Here is a 25514-nt window from a genome sequence, read left to right on the forward strand (position 1 = left end):
CACAAAAGAGAGCTGTGCTTACTTGATGCTTTCTGCCCAACTGAGTGAATGAGACGCAGAGATACTTATTCTCTGGGGGCCAACCCAAGAGAATACTCTATACATTATAATGGGGCATGGGGAGTATTAAATTCAGCTGTAGGAAGTGAGACCAAGAATGTAAATTTGCAAAAGTGTGGTGAAGAAGAAGACATGCCTTATACTAAAATAGAGGAAGCAGAAAGAGCACAAATGAGATAGAATGAAAAGCTGCAAAAACATAATAAAAAACTCAATAGGGGGTTAGCATTTAATTGGGTACTCAGATTTGTTTTTCAATCTAATATCTTGTTCGAAGCTCTGGGTGATAATGCTAAAGAACAAAATGAAATTATCCATGTGTTTTAAAGAAGCCATATTAATAATAGTCAAGAACATTAAAAAAGCCAAATAAGGCCAGATGGCTTCTTAAGATTGTTCCCCATTAAATGAGATGGAGTCTCAGCTCCACTTTGTTTCTTGTTTCCCACATCCTTTGATTCCCCAAATGTCCAAAATGCCTGTCTCTCTCTCTCTCTCTCTGCCCTGACAATATTCAATGATTTAGCCTCCACATTCTTCTTTGGATAGAATTCCAAACATTCATAACCTTCAATGAAGAAATACCACCTTATTTCCTCTTTATATGGAGCACATATTATCCCCAGTTTTTGATGCCTCCCATTCGGCAGAACATTCTCTCAGCACACTGTTGTGTTTGTTTCAAATTATTTAATTATTTCAATTTGTATTATTTTGAATGCAGCTAATTGGCATATTTAGGAATTTAAAGAAAATTATAGCTTTGTCAGATGAGGAAATAGGAGAGGAATATTGGTTGACCATTAGTCAACATTTTGAACTGTTACATGGGGTTCTGGTGCTGATTTGAATTTTGCTGTTGGTCCTATTTTGGAAGATCACCTATTTCGGGTGCATTCAACATAAATCATGATTATCAGTGAGAGTTTGACAAGTGTGAATGATTCACTGCATTCAGTAAAAATCAATAGAAGCACAGCATTGTAAAACTGTCAGGTGCAATCCTCATCATGGGTGAGAAAATTATTGTCAGAGACTCACTTCAAATATGTCGACTCCATACTCCAGATCTACAGTCTTGGTAAATATTTCTATAAAAAAGGACTGTTCCTGGGATTATCTCTTCGGATTTAAATAAGACACCATCTGAACCAGAAGCAAGACCAAAACATAGTCAGTTGGATCGTTTACATTTAATAAATTTCTAACTGAAAGGAGAAGGTCCTACTGAGAGGAGATCATGCATCAAACTCGGTACACTAGGTTGGAGGGAATCCAGCTGGATCACTGCTTCAGCTCTGAAAGGACTGTATATGTCCCTAGAAGATGCAAAGGGAAGAGGTGAAAGGCCTTTCCAAACATCTGCCAGCTTTATGTAATGATTTAATAGTTTATGACTTAGAATAAGTAGTACATAAGAGTGGGTCAGAGTTACAGCAAATTCACATTATGCGGCAGAGTCCAAGTAGAACCTTAACAAAAACTATACAGTAAGGAGCATTTGAATTGGTTAATTTGGTTTCTGCTCAGTAGGAGCTTCATGGTTGCAAAGGAAACAATTATTGTAAAAATATTTTTCTGCTGAATACAAATCAATGTAATCAGCTCTTGAAATATAAAAATATCATTCACTCTCTCTCCCTCCTTCTCCCTCTCACTCCATTTGTCCCACTCCCTCTGCTTTCATCTTATGAGGCAGCTCCAATACAGTCTCTGATCAATGATGGCATCCCCAATATTGATGATGTGTACTTAGCAAAGGTAATACCATGAAATGCCTAAGTTTGGATCAAAATCAAATCACATCATATTTCATTATATTTGCCTTTGGTTTTACCTTTCATAAACGCTCGTATTTTCCTCCCTCTGTCATATCTTGCTCCCCTCCTTACTCCAAATAAGCAAATGTGAAGGGTTGGGAATTAGATTATGGAGCTAGGTCAGACTTTCAACATGCATCTTCCTTATAATTGTCTCTGTCATTTCGCCAAGTAACTTTTCTTCCAAAGCTTTCTTCTGAAGCTGTGGCATTGATTCAGGCTAAGTCTGTGCACTATTTCCGTGGCGGATGCAGTAACAGTGTGCCCACAAAGAGAGGTTGTACCATTATGTGCAATTGCATTTATTGGCATGTTCAGAATAGTTTTGTCAACCACAAGATGCAAATACACCAGGAACGTCCAGTGTTAATGAAGGTAGAAGCTGTTAGGTGGCCTAATGCCTTCCTTTATGATTTTCCCTGGTGCCATTTTTCTGAACAGATTTAAATTTACAATTTACTGTATTTCAGAGAGCAATTCTCGCCTTAGCTGTATCAATGCCTGCAGCAACTTAGTCTGAATTTTTAATTACTGACTTTGGCAGACTCCAAAACTAAAATAATTCCCCTTGTGATAATAAATGTCTGAGCAGCTGCTATTAAACATTAGTTCTGCTGACCTATTCTTTACAGTGTGATGATATTGCTGGAATACTGAGGCAAACTGGATAGTGTGAGCTTTTATTTTCAATCTTTGTTATTTCCATGTAGCTTGAATTGAAACCTTACCACATTGTTTCAAACCTCCCCAACACAAAGCCCACTCATCATACTACCATCACAAACACATCCAACACAAAGTCCACCCATCACCCTACCATCACAAACACATCCAACACAAAGTCCATCCATCTCCCTACCAACACAAACTGCCCACACAATGTCCACCCATCACCCTACCATCACAAACCCATCCAACACAAAGTCCACCCATCACCCTACCATCACAAACCCATCCAACACAAAGTCCACCCATCATCCTACCATCACAAACCCATCCAACACAAAGTCCATCCATCACCCTACCATTACAAACCCATCCAACACAAAGTCCACCCATCACCCTACCATCACAAACCCATCCAACACAAAGTCCATCCATCACCCTACCATTACAAACCCATCCAACACAAAGTCCACCCATCATCCTACCATCACAAACCCATCCAACACAAAGTCCACCCATCATCCTACCATCACAAACCCATCCAACACAAAGTCCACCCATCATCCTACCATCACAAACCCATCCAACACAAAGTCCACCCATCATCCTACCATCACAAACCCATCCAACACAAAGTCCAACCATCACAAACCACACAACATGAAGCCCACCCATCACCCTATCATCACTACTGTACCTCCAGTTTCTATTGATCTTCCAATATATTAAGCTGCTTGTGGGTCCAAATCTATATCTGATGAAAGTATGAAGTAGAAGAAAGAGTTGTCAGTTGAATTCAATCTGGTAAGTCATTGGAAAAGGAGAGCAATTGGAAATGGACATGTTACCACTGGTTTTGTGCGAAAGGCCATTGCCAACCATTTCTCTCAAATCCCACTGATGCAATATTTGGACTTAATTCAATACTCTATCTTGGGCATCCCTTCCTTTTTCCAGTAGCTACAATCCAAATAGTTGCAGTTACTGGAACTCCCTAATATTCTCCATATTTCTCCAACTTTAAAGATCATGCTAAAAAAAAAAGTTTTTAAATCAATGTTTCCATTATTTCAAGGAGTATTTTAGTGTTTCACTTGGCTGCTGACTTCAAGGCTTAACAAAAATATTATTTCATTCCTCACTTCATGTACTTCAAGTTCTGTACAAATATATTGGGGCTGCTGTGACAGCAGTGCTGTGTTTGCCCATTGATTTAGCACTGATGTGTTGCACAGTTTCATAAGAAGATCATTCTCTACTGTCAACATGGCAAAAAGTTACATTTTCATTATAAACTTGAATGAAAGGCAGAGAGTTGATAAAAGCAAGAGTAAAAAAATTGATAGGGTTCGCAGGAACTTACTCCCTACCTCAGCAAGAATACTGTCCAGCCCCACAATGCAGTGGCAATGAAAATGACAAAGCCCAGCAGACACACTGATGGTGGGAGAGGGGGAAATGGGTCAGTGTGAATGAAAATGAGTGCTACCCTAAATTCATCATCACCTGGCAAAGATGCTGATGAGTGTGGTGCACTGTTAGCCAGAATAAGAAACACACAAAGATAAAGACTGTACAACAGGCTTTAATCCACAAAGACTTCCACAGAGCCAAGCTGGATATGGCTGCAGCAACTCTGAGTTAGGCCTTGGGAGGGTGATTGACAACCGACCAGGTGGGACTTGATCCAATCAGGTCGACTGATTGACAGCTGGCTGGGTGTTGTCCTGTCCCCTTACACTCCTGCGGGTACAGAGGTTGGCCCCTGCAGTAGGCCGGTGGTATACCACCACATTCACCCCCTTCTTTAAAATTGTCTCGGGGGGGGGGGGGCAGTAACAAAGAATCGCATCCACTATGTACATATAATATTTACAGGTTGAGACGATTCAGCAGCCGCCGGGGTTTCTGTGACCATCGTAGGACTGGCTCCTGGTCACTGGTCAGAGGGGAAGTGGGGGGGCTAGCGGTAGGGGTGTGTGTGGCTGATGTGGTGCCGCACGGAGGGGTGGCCAGGGGGACCGGGGTCAACATATGTGGGTCGTATTGGATGGGTGGGGGTGCGGGTTCGTCTCCTAAGGCTGAAGCAGGCCCCTGGTAATCAAGGAGGCCCCGCATGCCCCATAGCTGCCTGAGGGCAGGGAGGTATGCCCGATCAGCGTCATCCTAGGTTGGAGGGTGGTGTGGTGTGGTGGGTGTTCCTGCTGGTGCCAGGTCCCTTGTTGAGACGGTGTCCTCCCTGCCACTGCCGAACCTAACGTAAGGGTAGTTATGGTTTGCATGAAGGAGGAAAACCTGCTCTACCAGGGCTTTGGCCTTGTGTGTCCGTACATGCTTACACAGAAGCACCGGTTCCGGGGATGTGAGCCATGCTGGGAGTGATATTCCAGTCACTGACCTCCTGGGAATGAGAACAGACATTGGTAGCCGTGCACAGCAGTGACCGAATGGCATGGAGCGCCTCGGGCAGGGCGTCCTGCCAGTACTCAACTTTTGATCTGAGAGCCAGGAGGACTGCCTTCCAGACCACCCCATTCTCGCGTTCCACTTGTCCGTTGCCTCTTGGGTTATAGCTTATCGTGCAACTGGTCGCGATGCCCCTTGCCGTCAGGTACTGGCGCAGTTCATCGCTCATGAAACTAGACCCCCGGTCGCTGTGGATGAAGGCGGGGTAGCCAAACATGGTGAAAATCTGCCCCAAGGCCCTGATGACAGTGGCCGTGGAGGTGTCTGGACAAGGGATGGCGAAAGGGAAGCGTGAGTACTCGTTTACTACTGTGAAGAAGAAGACGTTTCGGTTTGTGGAAGGCAGGGGCCCTTTGAAGTCCATGCCAAGACGCTGGAAAGGCCGAGTAGCCTTTACAACATGGGCCTGGGGAGGGGGGAGGGGGGTCGGAAGAAGCAGGATTTACATTCCGCACAGACCCGACAGGCCTCAGTCATGTCCCTGATGTCCCTGATGGTGTAAGGCAGATTTCGGGACTTAACAAAATGGTACAACCGGGTGACGCCTGGATGGCAGAGAGACTCATGCAATGCCTACAAGCTGTTGTCATGCATAGACGCGCAGGTGCAAGAGAGGGCATCAGGGGGGTCATTAAACTTCCTGGGGTGGTACTGGATGTCGTAGCCAGCTTGACTCTCCAGCGCAGGATCTTGTTGTTCTTGATCTTGCTCTTGTGGGTAGTGTTAAACATGAACGCCAAGGCTCGCTGGTCTGTGAGGAGCGTGAATCTCCTGCCAGCTAGGTAGTGGCGCCAGTGAGGGACCGCTTCCACATTTGCCTGGGCCTCCTTTTCAATGGCGGAGTGCTCTATCTCGGAGCCATGGAGGGTCCTGGAGAACATAGGTCTCCACCTGGAAGGGGGAGTCCTCATCCAATGCCTGCATCATGGCATCCGCGATGTCTTGCCTGATGAGGGTGAAGGCTGCCTGCGCCTCAGGTGGGAGGGGAAAAGCTGTGTCTTGGGCCAGTGGGTGGACCTTGTCCAAGAAGCGAGGGACCCACTGCGAGTAATAAGAGAACAGGCCCAGGCACCCACGGAGGGCCTTTAGCGTGGGGGGAGGGGTAACTCCCTTAATGGGTACATCCTTTCCATATCTGGGCCGACTGCTCCATGGGCCACGATGTACCCCAGGATGGCGAGGTGGGTGGTGCTGAACACACACTTCTCCTTTTTGTAAGTGAGGTTCAGCTCTCTGGCCGTCTGGAGGAATTTTTCCAGGTTAGTCCTGCTGGTCACGGCTGCAGAGTGTGACATTATCCAGATACGGGAACGTCACCTTCAGCTTGGGCCGGTCTACCATGCGATTCATCTCCCGCTGGAAGATGGAGACCCGTTTGTGACCCCAAAAGGAACCCGGCGGAACTGGTACAGGCGCCCGTTCGCCTCAAAGGCGGTGTAGGGCTTGTCCTTAGGGTTGATAGGGATTTGGTGATACGCTGCCTTCAGGTCCATCGTGGAGAAAACCCGGTAGCGGGCTATCTCATTGACCATGTCGGCAATCCTCGGCAGGTGGTAGACATCCAGCTGGGTGTACCGATTAATGGTCTGGCTGTAATCCTTGACCATCCTCGGCTTACTTCTGCCTTTGACCGCCAGGACTTGGGCTCTCCAAGGACTGTTACTAGGCTCTATAATGCCTTCCGCCAGGAGTCACTGCACCTCCACCTTGATGAAGTCCCTGTCTGCAGCGCAATAGCCCCTACTTCTGGCAGTGATTGGCTTGCAGCCTAGCACAAGATGTGGAAAGAGCACTGGTGGGGTGATGCGCAGTGTGGAGAGGTCGCAGGTTGGCCGGGGCTGGTAGGTTGGCTTGCTGTGGAGGTTGGGGCCCCCTGAAGGCAAGGGTGACACTCTGCAGGTGGCACTGGAAATCCAGGCCCAGGAGGAGTGGTGCACAGAGTTTGGACATGACCAGGAGCCTGAATCCTGTGCAAGTCTCCCCTCCCACCATTATATCAACCGAGCAGCGCCCAAGGGTACCAACAGTCTTATCCTTGGCAGTGAGGGCAATCGAGCAGGTGGTGGGGTGGACCTCCATACTTAGGGAGTGGGCCACGCTCGGGTGAATTAAGCTCTCGGTGCTGCCACTGTCCAACAAGCACTTTGTTGCTTGCCCATTGACTCGCACGTCCATCATCGAGTGCCCGAGATCGTGGGCTGGTCAGTGTGGTGGCGGCCAGGGCCATCTCAGAGTCAGAGTCGTCACTATCTGGAGGGATGGGGAACGTCAATAGGGTGGCCTGGTCATTGCCCATGTTGACCAAGTTGACATCGGTCATGAGGTGCAGCATGCGGTAGCTGATGGCCTCCGGAGGCATGGGGAGCGTCGGTAGGGTGTCCTAGTCATCGCCCGTGTTGACCACATTGCTGTCGGTCACTGGGTGTGGCATACAGCAGCTGATGGCACCCGAAGGCGTGGGGAGCATCGGTAGTGTGGCCTGGTCATCGCCCATGTTGACCATATTGTTCTCAATGTTGTTGGGGGCCCTCTGTGTCAGGCACTGCCTGGCCCAAGATGGCGGAAGGCATGTGGGGGGCTGCTGTGTTGCTGGCCTCCTTCCCCAGCCGTGTCCACTGCACCAGGGGAAGTGACGTCATCACGGCCGGCAGCAGTGATGTCGTTAAGTCAGCCAGAAGTGACGTCACGCTGTGAGCCAGAAGTGACGTTGCTGTAGTTCTCAGTGAGTTGCGCCGGCGAGGGCGGGGGCTGGTGCAGATGCTCGGGGCACATGCTGTGACAGTCACTGGCAGGGCCAGATGTTGTGCGGTTAAAGTCGGGGAAGGTGGAAGTCGTCGCAGGGACAATGGGCCTGCTCTAGTCATGTGATGTGAACCACAGGAGAAGATGCAGGAATGGAGGGGGCAGTGTTGATGAAATGTAGGGTAACTGCATGGAAATAAGCCCTTCATCGCACTGAGACTGCATGGATAATTAAGTGGCCTTTTAATCCTACACCAGGGGTGGCCATACCACAGCTAGCAAGCCTCATGTGGTTCTTTGGCATGTAATGTGTGGCTCACGTAAATACGTTGGCTTGAGGAGATACCAGCACTCCTGAAGCCACCCTGGTACACTCTCAAGCCCTACAGCCAGCCTAGGCTGCATAACAAGGAGAGGGAAGGGAGAATGGGCACTGGAGGTACAGCCCCACCAGAGGAAAAGAGCAAGCAGCTCTTATGAGTTGGGTCTCCTCACTTGGGCCAGGCCACACCATAGCAGAGCCCTGCCAACATGGGGTGTGCCTTAGGAGAGCCGAGCAAAGCTGAGGGAGTAGTCACAGAGGTTGGGAAGCTGAAATTAGTCCAGGAGAGCTTGAATGAGAGATGGGGTTCCTGTCTAGGAAATCTGGCAGGAGGGTAGTAAGATGACAGAGATTGGGATGAGAGGGTGGAGATGTCCCCAATGAGGACCTCATACAGGTGCTAAGCCAGGACAAATTTAGAGGTGGCAGTAGAAGTGAAGGTCCTATTATGGGCCATGGGCAAGCCCTGGCCCCGCCAGATGGAGGGCCGACACCAGGCAGCAGAGAGGTTAGATCACTCCATACTCCCACCTCCGCTCCCAGCTACCGCTCCCCCCCATCCCACGAGCGACTGGGAAGATGGGAACTGAGGGTGGAACAGGGAGGAGAAGAGCTGCGTGCTCCCCAGTATCACCCTGCCACAGGAGGAAGATTTGCATCAAGTCACTTCCCACATTGTGCACTTGGCTGTAGATGTTGCAATGGTGCAGGTATCTTCAGAGACCAGTGTCAGCAGTGTTCCCGAAGAGAACACATCAGAAAGAAGAGCAGGGGTCGTCCATCCGGCCCATCGAGCCTGCTCCCACATTCAGTGAAATCACAGCTGATCTGGCCATGGAACCAGGAGCACCTTTCCCCCCATTACCATTAATTACCTTACCATACCAAAATCTCTCTTACTGTATCTAAAGTATATTTAATGAAGCAGCCTCTACTGCTTCCTTTGGCAGAGATATTCACAGAAAATCAGTTAGGATTTTGATTATTGAAACTAATAGAAATAGCGGTTAAAAAACTACATACATATATAAATATTATTTCATACATGTATTTCTTAATATTTAAAAAATTGTAACAAAATGTGCATGTAAGAGTACATCTGAAGTTTATAATATGAGGCTCTTACGTTAAGTAAGTTTGGCCACCCCTGACTTAAACTGTTTTATTCTTCCCACATACCCATTAATTCCCCTGAGATTCTACCATTCATCTACGCATAAGGGGCAATTTACAGTGGACCATTAGCCTACTAACCTATCTTTGGATGTGAGAGGAATTGGGAGCGTCTAGGTGAAACTAATATGATTATGTGAAAAACATGCGAAGTCCAGACATAGCGCTGGAGATCAGGATTGAACCTGCATTACTGGAGCTGTTAGGCTGCGGCTCTAAGAGCTGTGCCAGTGTGCCTGGATTGTCAAGCTTTTGATGAGTTGAAATCACAAGTGTGAGATGTTTGTTATATCTAACCAAGGAATATGCTATTCCTGCTCTAAGCACTTTCAACTCAAAAGCCTATGCTCTTGCTTTGAGCTACTCTTTTGTGGTCTCACCTTACTGATGTGCAGTGTGATCCATCTGGACACTTTCATAAAAGCAGGCTCTTTGGTCCAAGATGTCTGCCCCACCATGCCAAATTAAACTAATTCCATCTGCCTTATAGTTCCTCGCCCTCCAATACTAGACAAGAGATCTTTAAGTGAACGCCTTCCTCCCAGCTAGGGATGGTGAGACCTGGGGCGAGCATTAAAGTCCAAGCAATGGCATGAGATGGAATAGTAATGAAAACAAAATCAAAAAGTTGCAATAGAAAATGCATCACAAATTAAGGGCAACAAAATCAATTTATAATGCCAACACCAAAGGAAACGTTGATGTTTCGGAATGAAGGTGTACTCTGAAAGTTGAAGGTTGGATTATAAATTGGCCTAGTTTTACTGTATAGATGACATTTATTTGGACAAACTACATCAATAAAGAGTATTGTGGCCCTATCATCAATGTTGTAGCCACATTTCTCAAGCCTCTGGTCCACAAATTAAAACCCAACCTGCACTATATTTGCATTGAGTTGCCCAATCTCTCACGTCAACCATCATTCTCCATGCATAGTCCAATTATCCCTTTGACTAACTTGATGATCTTTTTTATCCTGATTCATGTGATTTGCTATTTTATATAACTTAAACAAACTTTAAGTGTTGAATATGACTTTAAATAAGTTCCAAGCCAAACACTGCAAAGGAGCTAATTTAATAAACTTACGGTACTTTTGAAAAGACCCAATTGCTTGCATATTCAGGGATATTAATGGAGTTGACATTGATTAATTTGTCACCCGCACCATCAGACACACTCACCTCCTAGAGAATATTCCCTGTGTCATTGGTATTCTCAAGTATAATTACTCAAAACCTATACAGAAATAGGCACAGCATACTTCAATTTCATTCTTTCATGCAGTAGTGACTCTTACAACAACGTTGTTAATGAGAACTCAATGTAAAATGAATTCTGTAGATCAGTGGTTTTCGAACTGCCCTCTAAATGCACATTCCACCTTAAGCAATCCCAATGCCATAAATGCTCTGTGATTAGTAAGGGATTGCTTAAGGTGGTTTGGGAGTTTGAAAACCACTGTTGTATTCGTACCTAATTGACTGGTTATGTGTGCAGTTTCATAACTCCAAAGGAAATGGGTCAATGACAATTTTTCTCAAGCAAAATATTTCAGTAACAATTGGGTCTAGAGCAGTGATTCTCAACCTTCCCTTGCCACTCACATACCACCTTAAGCAATCCCTTACTAATCACAGAGCATTTATAGCATAGGGATTGCTTAAGGTGAAATGTGAGTTTAGGGGAGCAGTTTGAAAGCCTCTTCTGTTGATCATAACCATTATAAATGGAATTTGACCAAATGAATAAGAAATATTCATTGTCTCTGTTTTATCATCTTGCTCCCAGTGAAGTGCTATGTTCTGTCATGAAATTGCTGCAGTTGTAATCCAATCATAAGGATTGTTATTTGATTATCATCATCTTTAACAAACTATTTAAACATTAGCCACAGTGTTTACCAACTAGAAGAAGCACAAAAAACTTTTCCTGTAGAAAATGGGGAAAAATTTGTTAGCACTACAATCTGCTGAGGAACTTAGCGGAACTAAGCAGCTACAGTTCAAGAAAAAGAATTGTCGATGCTTTAGGCTGAAACCTTTCATCAAGACTGAGAGTGCAGAGGGAAGACAGTGAGCAATAATAACGACTAATGTTCCACTGATGAAAATTGTGCAATTATACCTTTGCAAGTTGATGATAGTCGCTAATAAGGATTGACTTTTTGGTGCAGAAATACATGCATCCTAGTTCTGTTACCTTGCACCTGGCTTGCCTGAATGATACGAATATTAATGTGATACCAAAAGTCTGTTACTGTAAAGAATTTCAACCACATTACTGCTGCTATCCATTCACAGAAGAACCAGGTTTCAATCATGTGAAAAGCAGAAACATAGAATGCCACCCCTTTTATCACAGACAGTGCTGCTCAACTCCCTGCCAAACCAATTTCAAGATTTCTGACCAAAACTAGGATCCCCATCACCACACCTCCAGCAGTTAGTGCTGGGTGGGTTATCAGTAGAGAATTCCAGTCTCGAAGAAATGTGACTGAGGCCACTTGAGGTTTTCGCGATTTAGCGTGAATAAAAGCTCTCAAGACTAGAAGGAGAACTAACGCTTTTATTAGTTCATAACTTAGGATAGAGTTCAACAGTAGTCTTCAGAAGGGTTTTGGGTTGAGGCAGAAAACAGATGGGGGTGGAGCCAGTGATCAGCATAACACTCCACCAGTGAATCCCAGTTCACTGCACTCATCCTTTCCTGTAGAATTTAGGGTCTGTGAATGAAGACAGAGAACTTGGGTTCAGAACAAGTGGTAATAAAAATACAGTTATTTACAAATCTACAAGTTGAAGCAGTCCGGGAGTCTGGTGGAGCACTTTAGCACTGGGGGGCCTTGTACTCCTTGGGTCTCCTGGTCCCCTTGAGATGGAGGAGAGGCAGGCTGGGTGTCTGGCTTGGTGATGGAGGGGGGTGCACTTTACTCCTGAACTGGATCCCCTGAGGCCCTGACTGGGGGCAGTGAGAATGAGCTCCATGGCTTGCAGGCTTGAAGCAACAGACCCTCTGTTCTGGTGGGTGCCAGGTCCCTGATGGAGACAGTGTCCTCTGTGCCATCCAGGTACTCCACATAGGTGTACATGGGGTTGGCATGGAGAAGTTTCATCCTTTCCACCAGGGGATCGGTCTTGCTTCTCCTCATGTGTTTCTTAAGAAAGACTGGATCAAGAGTGGTGAGCCAGATTGAGAGTGTAGTTCCTAATGCCGACCTTCTTTCAAAAGTAAATAGAAGCTTATGAGGAGTAGCATTGGTCGCGGTACATATTAGTGACTGGATAGAGTGGAGCGTGATCGGGAGGACATTCTGCCGGCATGAGTCTGGAAGGCCTTCTGACTTCAGGGCCAGTTTGGTAGCCTTCCAGACCATGGCATTCTCCTTTTCAACCTGCCCATTCCCCCGGGGGCTGTAGCTGGTAGTCCTGCACTGGAAGCAATGCCCCTCACCAGCAGGTACTGACGGAACTCATCACTCATGAAGGATGAGCCATGGTCGCTATAGATATAGCTGGGATACTAAGAGTGAAAATGGAGTCTAGCGTCTTCATAACGCAGATGTAACTGGGCATGGAATTGTGAATGGGGAGTGGGAATACTCATCAATGACAGAAAGGAAAAAGGTGTTTCCATTCGTGGAGGGGAGAGGACCCTTAAAATCGACGCTGAGCCGTTCGAAGGGCCTGGATGTCTTGATCAGGTGCACTTTTGCAGGGCAATAGAAGTGTGGCTTGCACTCTGTGCAGACCTGGCAAGACCTGATAATTTCCCTGACCTCTTCTACAGGTAAGGGCAGATTGCGCACCTTGACGAAATGAGCCATGAATGGGAGAGCTCATTATGCATAGTCCGCTGTTGGCCGGTGTGTGCAGAGGCACAGCTTCCTCTGGATAAGGCATTTGCAGGATCATTAAGGGCTCCTGGCTGATAGGCAATGTCATAATTGTAGGTGGAAAGTTCGATACTTCACCTAGCAATTTTGTCATTCTTGATTTTGCCCATTTAAAAAAAATTTTTTTTAACACACTATGAACCATACTGACCAAAATACACACAAACATTTCCCTCTTGAATATACAGTGTCATTTTCTCCAGTTTTCCCCCCTCCCTTCCCTCCCTCCTTCACCCACCCCCCCCCCCACTCACTCAACGTTCAACATATATGATATATTAAACCCATTAAACAATGTTATCACTCAGTGAAAATAAACAAGAAATTTGTGTCTTCTACTTTTACATACTAGGTCAGTTCATTTCGTCTTTTTCTCCTTCTGTCATTTTAGGCGGTGGAGGTCTGCGGTAGGACTTCTCTGTTGTGTTCCATGTACGGTTCCCAAATTTGTTCGAATACTGTGATGTTATTTCTTAAATTATATGCTATTTTTTTCCAATGGAATACATTTATTCATTTCTATGTACCATTGCTGTATTCTCAGGCTACCTTCTGATTTCCAGGTTGACATAATACATTTTTTTGCTACAGCTCAGGCTATCATAGTAAATCATTTTTGTGCTCCATCCAAATCGAGTCCAAGTTCTTTACTTCTTATATTACTTAGAAGAAAAATCTCTGGATTTTTTGGTAAGTTGCTTTTTGTGATTTTATTTAATACCAGGTTTAGATCTTCCCAAAACTTTTCCACTTTCTCACATGCGCAAATTGCATGTACTGTTGTTCCCGTTTCCATCTTACAGTGAAAACATCTGTCTGATACTGTTGGGTCCCATTTATTTAACTTTTGGGGCCTATGTAATCAATTATATTGTATCATGTGTAACCTCGTGTTTATTGAATTTCTCATAGTTCCGGAGCATAGCTTTTCCCATGTTTCATTCTTTACCTTTGATGTTAGATCTTGTTCCCATTTTTGTTTGGGTTTACAGCTTATTTCCTCGTTCTCTTTCTCTTGCAGTTTGATGTAAATGTTTGTTATAAATCTTTTAATTATCATTGGATGGTCCTCAGAACAGATTGGCAGCTGGTGATAGGCAGCTTTCAGGCTGATGGTCGAATAGACCCAATACTGCACGATATCATTCACCATGTCCAAAATACGAGGGAGGGGGTATGCATCCAGGAGCGTGTACCGATGAATAGTTAGCTATAATCAACTATTAGCCTGGACTTGTTTTACCCCTTAACTACTACCACTTGCGCTCTCCACTGGCTGGAGCTAGGCTCAATGAGACCCTCCTCCAGCAGATGCTGAGTCTCCAACTTTATGAACTCTCAGTCTACTAAAATGTACCTTCTGCTTTTAGTAACAATGTGCTTGCAGTCTGCAGACAGATTTGGGAAGAGGGTCGATATTCAGTATGGAGAGGTTGCATATGGGTTCTGATTTTAAGGGCTCTCTGTTCCAAACTGGTACGGGGGGGGGGGGGGGTGGGGGGGAGGAGGGGGGGGGAGGGGTCCAGAAAACTCCAAGGTCATGCTTTTAAGGTGACACAGCAAGTCTTACAACACCAGAGCACACAGTTCATCCAGAATATACAATTCCCCCACCCTCTCCAATGATTGATGTTCCACACAATGCTTTTGTACACGCACAGAATGTGATTGAAATGCAAGAAATATGCGGTAATTAGGATACATCTTCAATTTATATTTTTGCATAGTTCATGAGTGTATGAAATTCTCAGTTGAGCCTGTGTCAATTAGGCATCTAGTGGAATGTCCGACACTTTTACTGTCACTAGAGAGTTGTTGAGCTGGTGAGGTCCGTCCTATCCAGGACCATCAATGCTAGCTTCCCGGAGACTCCATGTTCTTCACTCGAGTAGCCCCCATCATCCTGGGTTGCCCTGCATAGGTAAGATGCCGTTGACCTCGTGGCATAGCAAGACGGCCAGCCTCCTTTTTCCTCTGACAATGACGGTGCTGAATTCAATTCGGGTCACGGCAAGATGGTCGCCGAGCCTTTTCACGCCATTTCCAAGGGTAGCATGTCATGCAGCAAGTGGGTTTGGGTGAATTCAGGGCAGATAGCTTGGGGCTGGAACTGGATCTGGGAGCGGTTAGGCTGTGGACTTCCCTGGGCTTCCCCTCGCGTGACAAACCCTCGCCCAATGTCCTTTCTTGCCACAGCTGGAACACAAGGAATCTTTTGTCAGGCAATGAGATCAGGAATGCTGGCTCTTTCCATAAAAAAAGCACTCCCTGGCACAGGAAGCAGCAGTCATTAGGGAAGAGGTAGTGGTAGCAGGAGCAGCCGGTCCTTTGAAGGCCTCATCTGGGTGGGCAAGGTCTCGAGCTTGGCCTGTTCGAGCGATTTGGCCAACTCGCGGTGGCCAGCCAGGTCCTTCTTATTTTACTCAAGTAGTCGCTGCCTCGTGTACCTCGACCGGACCCCTGCGACTAAAGTCTCCCAGATCTGTTCTTGGCAAGCATCCACAGATCCAACAGGTAGTCGTCAATGATCTCTCCTGGCCACTGGTGACATAGAGCGAGCCAGTGCCTCACTAGGACCTCATTCTGCGATTTCAGGTACCGTGCCTTCATGCCTCGATACCAGTGTCATACATAGAGCAGTTTCTGATGACTGCATATGCCATCGTTCCTACCCTGTAAACGATCGGTGACTTCCTGAGTTCATTGGAGTGGAAGGCATCTCTGGTCGCATTCAGGTAGGCCTGGAAGCAGCCTAGCCAGTATGTGAACTCCTCAGCCATGTGAGGGGACAGAAGGTCTATCAGTAGTATACTTGGCTTGAGTATTGCTTGCATCGTTTAGGGAATGAGCTAATAAAATTGTAGCATGAATAAAAGCTTTCATGACTGGAGGGAGAACAAACGCTTTTATTAGCTCATAACTAAGAGCAGGATTCAACAGCAGTCTTCAGAAGGGTTATGGTTTTAGGTGGGAAACCAGCATATATGTGGGCACAACACTCTACCGGTGAATCCCAGTTCACTGCACACTGGTGATGTTAATGATGCTGTTCTAGGCAAATGTCAACAACAAAGATGATTAGGTAAAGTGAGACTGATTTGGAGTCCTTACATCAATATTCAGATGAAGCCTTCATTCAGGAATTTCAACATTTCTTTGCATTTTGGCATTTACAATTTACTGGCCAGAATTGTCAGAAGAGAGAAATTGTTCACGATTCATCACATAAGGAATGAACAATGAAACGCAGAAGCCAGTCTGACAGGCAGCTACCAGGGAGGTTTCTGTGCTTTTGGAAGCCTTGTTCTGCTGCCAAAGAACCTTTCAACCAATTCAGAGTGCAATCAGGAAAGGCGGCAGCATATTTTCATCTGACAATTAGCAAAGTAATAATGAAAGGATAATTATTTTGGTCATTTTAGTTGAGAAACAAGGGTTATCTAATACAATATGAAGAGCTATAAACTTCTTTGAATAATAATTGTGATATCATATCTCACTTGAATGGAATATAGGCTAATACGTCAGATGAAAGATAGTGCCTCTAACATTCACACAGTACTTCACTGGAGTGCAGACCTAGCTAAAATATTGATTGCTGATCAAAGAGAAAAATGTGGACATGAATATATTAGAATGCATGAAGTCAATAATTCCATGAAATTTCACTGGACTGCGTTGAAATTGATATTTAAATATTCACTACACATTTTCAGATTTCTTGGATGTTCATGAACCATGTTGGTTAAGTACACTATTGTACATTGATTTATGGAATAATCAAACACAAAAAAATGCATATCAAGATGTGAGAAAAGGTAATCTTACAGATGATATGATTTATCCTGATTTGATTTAGCTCGAGGACAGAATTAATCAATTGAAGGCCATTTCAATTTAACCTGCTCTATTCCTTCATTTCTCAATCTCTCTCTGTGGCAACATCTTTATCTTTGACTTGGCTTAGGGGGAAAAAAAGCAAGAGTTAGCTTTTGATAACAAGCTTCTGATACTATAATCATGTCCAAATTTTGAATAGAATTAACAATGGTTGCATCAGATTAAGAGTAGAGGTTGAATGGTGTTAATATAAGTGTTGGGAGAAATTGAAGGTTTATTTCTTATAAATTGGAAACGTGCCACATAATTTCAGTTTAAATTGGAGACATAAGGTTATATTTGAAACATTTTTTTGTAATACTGAGTTAAATGAAAAGTGTATTACTGTGAGACGGAAGCATAGCATTACCAAAATTTGCAGCAATAATAGGATGTTTAAATGCTCAGTTTTACAGATGTCTAAACTCCCTGTATCTTGTGGTACAGTCGTGACTTTATACCAGTGCCAAAACACCACAAATTGAAGGGTGAATTCCATTGCTATAGCAACAGTCTTATAAAATCTCTGTATACATCTGTACACCAATGACAACCTCTTGTGAGTTTGAAGATGTTACTACCAAATAATTACCAAATAAGCTCACTTCAGAAACTTAACAATGGCATTAACAGCATAAAGATTCATATAAAGACAAAGTGTTGTTCCATAATATCGAGACCCACAAAAGAAATAATGGAAACCTTTCATCATTATTTCTAGAGGTTAGAAATTGTTTTTGTGGATTTTACTTTTTTTTCTGATTTTTGTCCCTATTTCCCCATTTATGATTTATTCAGCTTTTCTTTCCCTCTTTTGATTTCACTTGGTTTGACTCTAATTTACTCAATTTCCTTCACTGCCCCTCCCCAAATTGCTTCTTAATACTTCATCCTATTTTGTTGACGAGATCATTTGTTGGCCTTATTGTTCACCAAGTTGCTATGTGCTTTCTTGCCAGTACATACCTCTTGTGATTTGTGATGCCAAAGATGATACACAAGTAGGGCAACAGACATTTCACTAGGAATTGCATGTGATACACTTGCCACTGTAAATTGAACATTCAGCTCTCAAAAATTGGTGCAGCTCTGGAGAGTTACAAGAGTCAAATGAAAGAACATTTTTATAAGCCAAAAGAAATAATACCCTTGTGCTTAAAAAGCTGTTATAGAGCTTTTCACTGGAGAAAACGAATTGCCTTAGTTGTTATACAGTCAACTTACATTGTTTTATTGCAGAATTCTTCCTGAGACAAAGAACCAATAATTAACTTATGAGTAGTACAGTGAACAATTAAAGACACAGGACATTATTCCAGGGGGTTATTTAGTCTTGATTAAACATTACTTCTGAGCCAATTCAGTAGAAATTATGAATGTAGAAAGGCACTACATTTAACAAGTAGGCAGTTAACAATAATCAAAAGAAAATATGATCATTATGTAGTCAACAGGAAAAATAAGATAAAACAATCCCATTTTGTGAAATAAATTATGGAGTAAGTCTCTAATATTACATTAAACAATTCAGCAATCAATATTTGGTCATTAAATGAGTATTGAAAAGTCATGTTGCTTTGCTTCTTCACTCTTGGGTGTTATTATGTATATATCACTGCAGTAAACTAGAAATTGTGTTGTATTTCCTATTTGTGATTGCCTTTCACTGATCATTAAATGGAGCTTTCTTTTATTGAGCAAGTTGATCTGCCGTTTTCTTCAAACAAGCAATTCAATGCAAAGTTTATGTTGAACATTACTGTATTCCCCAGAGTTGACAGGAGATTGCTGCACAACTCTAGTTTGCAAGCTGCTCTGTTGGTGTTTTGCCAACACATTGAAGGCCAACTGATGGTGAAGCTCTGAGATTGAGGATTAGAGCTGCAGAAAGAAATTATTTGAAGGCACCTACAAGATGTTTGCAATCTGGATTAGGAAGTATCTTTTATGAATCTTACGTGAACAACACAGAGATTTCTCCTATCAGAGAGTGGTGAAGCTCGAGAGTTCTTTGGCCTGGCAGTTTATGAAAGCTGGATCATGAGAAGTATTTAATGTGGAGATGGATAAATATAGACAACACTTTTCTTATTCTAATATATCCTAATTTCAAAGTATCATCTTCCAAAAGCATGAGCTAGGATATTCCGAATTTTGATCTTTTAATCCAACAAATCAAACTCTGTGACTGCTGCTTTATGTAGCTTTAATTCATTGATAAAATGGATAAACATTTTGCATAGCTTCGCATTAAGACTTTCATAACTATGAATAACAAAGCATTTACTGTATAATGATAGAGATATAAAACATTATAAAAAAGCTCAAATTTAAAGAGATTCATAACTATATGGATAAACAAATTTGAAGAGAAACAGAAAATTCAAAGAAAATTTTTTCATGCTCACGCCTTCTAAATCCTGAAGAATAATGCACGTCATTAGTCTGCGCAGATATTAAGACATATTACATCATAGTGACTATGGTAACACTACAAACAATAGCTCTATTAAGAAATAGAGGAGAATGGGAAATGGTGCATAAGCACAGATGAAGCCAGCATAGACCAGCCATGATAACATTGAATAGCCAGGAAGGCTTAAATAGACTACACCTTGAGGAAGGGGTCAGGCCTATAATGTCAGCGATATACAGTAAAACTCCTGTTTTCTGGAATTCAAGTAATCAGCAACCGGCAAAATTTTTTTAAAAATTAAATCGCAGAACATAGATAAATAAATAAATCTAAGAATGAATACAAATTTAAAGAACATTTAAAATTGTAAAAGTTAATGTCCTCTAAATTAACATATAAACCTTTTGGCAAAGATGGGAGAAAATATTCAGCCAGCAGAGGGCCTTGGTAGTGGTTTACTCATAGCAGCTGTTTGAATAAAGTTGTGTTTAAATAAAATGGGATCGCCCAGGAGGAAGAGCTGGTTGATGATGTTTGCCTCTGGGGTGATGCTCTTAAAGTCACTCCTTACCCCTGCTTAGTAAGACCCTTTATTAGTATATTATTATCTATAAACTTGGGGTAGGGGGATTAATTATCTATAATGTTATTGTTCGTCTTCCGGGTGGCTCTGTGGAAGGGGAGGTACCTGCAGAAATATTTTCAAAGAATGTGAGTGAAAATAAAGTAAAATGCTTTAAGGTTTATATATTCAAGTAAGTGAATTTTTTTTCAGTGTAAATGAGGTATGGTACTGTATTTTTGACTTTAAAACTGTTTATTCTTAGTACAGATGAATTAGTTAGACATTGTAGGAGTGAGTCTCAAGCAACCGGAAAACTTGCTTATCTGGCATCTAGCAATCTCAGTAGATGCCAGTTGCCAGGGGTTTTGGTGTAACTTTACCTCCTATGAATGCTATGAAACCAGCATTTCTGTGTTATTACTTGAATAGCCACTCCGTAAATGGTTATATGATCTACTCCTGTTTCTATTTTCTTGTATTCTTCTGTTCTTGTGAACACATTTCATCAAATTTGATTTGTTCAGATTATGGGCTGTGACTGACTCCCAGTTAAATGCACCTCAAATGCCTTTGGGGTGGTGCATAAATAATTTACACTGATGTTTTTCTTTCCCCTTTGTTATTTCTAAGCTCAACCCAAATTAATTCTAGTTTTGTATCATCATCTTTCAAGTGACTGAGTCATAACATAGAGAGTGGTAGTGGCCAGAATGAGCCGTCAGAGCAGGTAAGATATGACGGCAAAGTTTCAGAGGCATTTGGGCAGACACATGAACTGGCAGGCAACAGAAGGATGCAGTGTGTGCAGGCTGATGGGATGAGTTGAACTTGCATCATAGTTGACACAGACAAAGTGGGTGAAATCATCTGGTATCGTGCTGTTCTGTGTTTGAAACTCACTTCTCACTACTTCACTGATCTCTTCACTTGCCAATAATGCTTCACCACAACCAACTTCCATCTCATAACCTACTTCTCCTTTTAGCCCATCCTTCCAAAATGTCATTTATCCCCAGAATACTTAGGTTCCTGTTATAGTTGCCTACAGTCACACTTAACTAATGGCATTGAATTACACCTATTTGCCTGTACTTGCGTATTATTTTAATGATCTTGTTACAAATACTGCCAACATTCTGGTACAGAAAATTTTGAACATTTGTCTGTACTTCAACCCTTCGCTGTCTGTTTTAATCATTGCTCTATTTTTTTTTCACCTTGTTAACTTCCCCTTCTCACTTGGTTTCTTTTTTTTTTGTGAATTTCATTTGAAGTTCCTAAATTAGCACCAAGCAGGTTAAAAGCCTCCAAGCGGCCTCAAATAACTTTTTTAAAACCAAAAAATAGACTTAATTCGCATTATTTACAAATGGAAAACTATTCAAAGTCTCTTCCCACCCTTGGTTTCGTATCCATACATTTCCATCACTGTACATTGTTACATTAATTTCTATTTACACAATTGTCACCACTGTGGCACCTTCTCATTACTCCTCCCTCTGTTTTTGGTGGGCTTCCCCTCGATCTCAGCCCCTCAATGCCCAGTAATGGAAGGACTCAAGACTGTGGTCTTTCCCCAGAGTGCCCTTGCGTTGGCTGCACCAAGCCTCAGTGTGTCCCTCAGCACGTCCACCTGCAACTTAGAATGTGCCAGGCAGCAGCAGTCTTGCACCAACATCTCCATGTGCTGAAAGATCAACAGGTTTCAGATGAAACCACTGGGTTGATAGTCTTCCAGCAGTTCTGGGTGTCTGACTCTATTCATCCATGGGAACAGCCCATAAATCAGAGAGTCCTCTGTCAGGCTGCTGTTGGGGATAAACCATGGCAAGAACCCTGGCATCCTGAATATAGTCAAGACTGGGGTATATTCTTATATTCCTGACAATAGCTTGATCCCATTTCCTGAGCAACCACGTTAATGTTATGAAGGAAAATAAACTGATAATGAGATGTATTGCTGAATGTGAAGTTAACTTATTTCAACATACATAGGATGATGTCAGAATTGCCAGATAACAATAATACTTTAATGAAAGAAATTACAAACCAAAACTGCTGCTAGATTTTTAAGTATAGCCATGCTGTGCAAACAGTCTGAAAAAGAATGACCCTCTGGCTTATTTTCTCGTGTCTCATTGTGGATTTTGTGAATACCCTGCATTAATGTCAGATCATTGCTACAGTACAAATAAAACACAGGTACATCCTTTAACTGTATCAGTGCAAGATGTATACCATCTCAGACCAACTCTTTTTTACTGTTCCTCTCACTAGACTCTCTGATCTCCACTGCTACTTATTCTCAACACATCCAATAAAAAATCCATTCTCACGCCCTGGGTTTTCACTGCTTTGCCACTTCAGCTTCATTCACATTCCTTTCTCTGTTTTGCTCCTTCAGTGCTGATTTTAATCAAAATCAGTCAAAATTCTTGAGAGACCTTCAGAAATTCCTCTCTTCCACTACAACAGTCATTTAAGTGTGCACTTTCAGTTACATGCCCCCATCTCATTGTTGGCCTTTTAGTTACATGAACACAATACCGGAATCATGTCATTAAGGTTACATGGAGAATTCAGTCTAAAAGATCTTTGGTTCAATTTGTCTTGAATTTAGTTTCCATAATGGGTGGCCATCATGGAAAAATACATGTTAATTGCAATAGAATCAGACAATTTTATCAATGGTCCTTTCTTAATCATCCCTCCCTCACTTCAGCCACTTCAAGAATAGAACAGTAATGATACCAACTTATTTTTCATTGGTGGAGTTGGATGAAGTTGACAGCAGATACTCAATCTGCAATTTAAACAAAACTGAAAGCTACATCCCAGACACATGGCCTCCTGCACCAGTGCAATGGAATGCCCGCTTTTGCCAATGGAACATGAAGTTGCATCATTACAGTTAACCTCACCCTGCAGGCAAGAAAAAAACCAAAGGTGTTGAGGAATAAGAAGCTCAGCATGAGCTCATTAATGTGAGAGAACAAATTTGTTTCTCTGCAAATAAATGTACCCAAATCTTTACCTACACTGATCAAACCTTTTACACAGGTTGTCACACAATTGAGAAATGTTCTGGTCTGAAAGTAGTTCAAAAGAGAAAGATAAACCTACATCGGGATTATTCTTCACTGGATATGCATTTTAAATCTATGTACAACAAAATCTAGTTATAAATTCCAGGCACTGCATGGAATAATGGAGAGCAAGGAGCTCTCCATTCTTCCAAACAGGAAGTTCAGAAGACATGAAAGAATGCAAGAGCAAAAGGCACACTTTGTTGACATCATCTAAATCTTCAGAAGCTTGAAACCACTCTCTCTCACATGAGTAGAATGGGAAGACCTCCGAGAAAATTCTTCCATGTGGGCACTGTTAAACCATGAAGCTTTACAACATTCATATGAGTAGTGTTTTCCCAGGCCTCATTTTCCTTGTCATTTCAACCTTGTTGTTATTACCAGAAATGTTTGTTCATAAATAGCAATGTGAAGGCATAAAAGCTATGTGAAGAAGAGGAAGGTGTGAGGACTGGAGAGAATGAGGAATGGGCTGTGAAGAGATGGATGTGCAAGGATGTAATATTGAGGGGAAGGAGACAGAGCATTTTATAGATGCAAGTCTTTACCTGTTTTTATGTTTCATGTATTACGTATCATTGTATTTTGCAGTGATGGATCAACAGTTAATAGCTGTGAATTAATTCTATTTTCAATACTACAGATACAATGAAAATAATGATCTTCTGGGTTCTGAAAAAAAAATAATTCTACAAGGTTATATTGTCTCCACACCCACGCATACAAAAGCTTTGTGCATTATAACATGCACAGACATTTGTATGTTGTATTTCATATTTCCTGAATGTGTTTAGCTGCCTTTGTGGTGAGTATGTCAGGAAATGACATAACAGTTATGCATTATTATACTCCATAATCACTTTGAAGTTGAACTCAAGGTAGGGAAATCATATTACCGGCATTGATGCAGAGCTCGACACCAGGTTCTAATGAACAATTGAGAATGATCAGTTGTTCCTCCTCTACACAGTTGTATCACTGTCATGAGCTGCATTAAAGTCAATGATACTTCAGACTTGTCTATAATTAGGACGGATTAAGAGCAATTTGGTATTTAGTGCCCATTTTCGGTTTTCAAATGTTCATTTCCTGCTCCAAACCAATGTCCACTTTATGATTGGGGTGAAATGCACTGGATGACATATTGGGGAAGATTTTCATTCAGTCCTTGTACAGTGACATCATCTGGAAGGATGTTGAGCAGGGAGGTTATATTAATCAGCTCGCAATGCTGATTGGATGTTAGCACAAACACTTTAGAACCTAACGGAGCAGTTCAATAGCATCAGGGCACTCCACCTGCACCACATAAAGGGATAATTGACTACTTTCTGGCTAGTTACTGGTTGATTTATTCTATCTGTTTCTATGACAACAAGTTCTCAGCAGATCAATTTGCAAAAGTCTACAAAGTGATTTGGCACATGCTGACAGAACACTTCAGACTTCAGGACACCTGCACAATCTAGTTGTGTCCAGGTGCATCTGTAAGCCTTTCACTTGCTGTGACAGAAACTGAGCAGAAAGGACATAGACTGATATAAACCTGTGGGAGAAGAAGATGGGAGAATGGGTAGTAGAAAGATCCATATTGCAAAGGAATGGTGTGCAAAACAGTTGGGTTTCACTGCCATTTTCCAACCAGTACAGCAACATCTACAACTTTTCTCTTCATCTGGAGTGAAAATAGCACAAGAGGTAGAAGTGTGGCGTTGGATGGGAGTGGGAGAAACGAGAGATGCCACACACCGTCCACAGCCTTTATATTGAAAGAGGTTGTGGGTGAGAGAAGCAAGATGTGAGAATAAATTTGTATGAGAATACTATCATTTCACTCCTTAGTTGGCTACATATTTCCCACTCATCCAGATTATGGCCTGCACTCCATTTGCAGATGGTGATGGGATACAGATGATTAAGATCACCAAAACAAAGTTCAAGCCACATTAGAGTTTGCAAAGAAGTATTTAGAAGAGCTTGCAGAATTCTGGGAAAAGGTCTTGTGGACAGGCGAGACCAAGATTAACCTGTATCGGAGTGATGGCAAGAGCAAAGTGTGGAGGTGTTAATTAACTGCCCAAGATCCAAAGCATACCACCTTTGCCATGGTTTTCATCTTGCAGTGTAGCCTCCGTATTTCTGTTCATGAAGTCTCCTATGGGCAAAAAAGTCACTGTATATGTGTGAAAAAGAAAAAGTGTATATCATGGCTAACGCGATTTATGGTGTGAAAAATAAAAAAATTTAAAAAAAAGTCTCCTATGGGCAGTAGTTATTGACAAACCAACACCTGCCTCCTAAAGAATGTTTCAGTAATGTCGGACATACTTTTGGGAATTTTTCTTCATTACGATGAGAATTCTTCTGTCAACAGCAGTGGAGGTCTTCCTTGGAATACCAGTCCCTTTATGTTTACTA

General features: G+C 42.7%; 1 long non-coding RNA gene across 1 annotated transcript; it reads right to left on the bottom strand.

Moving 5' to 3' along the window:
- Positions 1-11849: 11849 nt before the first annotated feature.
- Positions 11850-23830, bottom strand: LOC138741827 (uncharacterized). Its single transcript, XR_011343798.1, has 3 exons — positions 23645-23830; positions 17993-18115; positions 11850-11977 (listed from the first exon to the last, which is right to left on the bottom strand). It is a non-coding gene; the product is annotated as an uncharacterized lncRNA (long non-coding RNA).
- Positions 23831-25514: the final 1684 nt, after the last annotated feature.

The sequence above is a fragment of the Narcine bancroftii genome, chromosome 8, assembly GCF_036971445.1.
Source record: "Narcine bancroftii isolate sNarBan1 chromosome 8, sNarBan1.hap1, whole genome shotgun sequence".
In the NCBI taxonomy this organism is placed as follows: Eukaryota; Metazoa; Chordata; class Chondrichthyes; order Torpediniformes; family Narcinidae; genus Narcine; species Narcine bancroftii.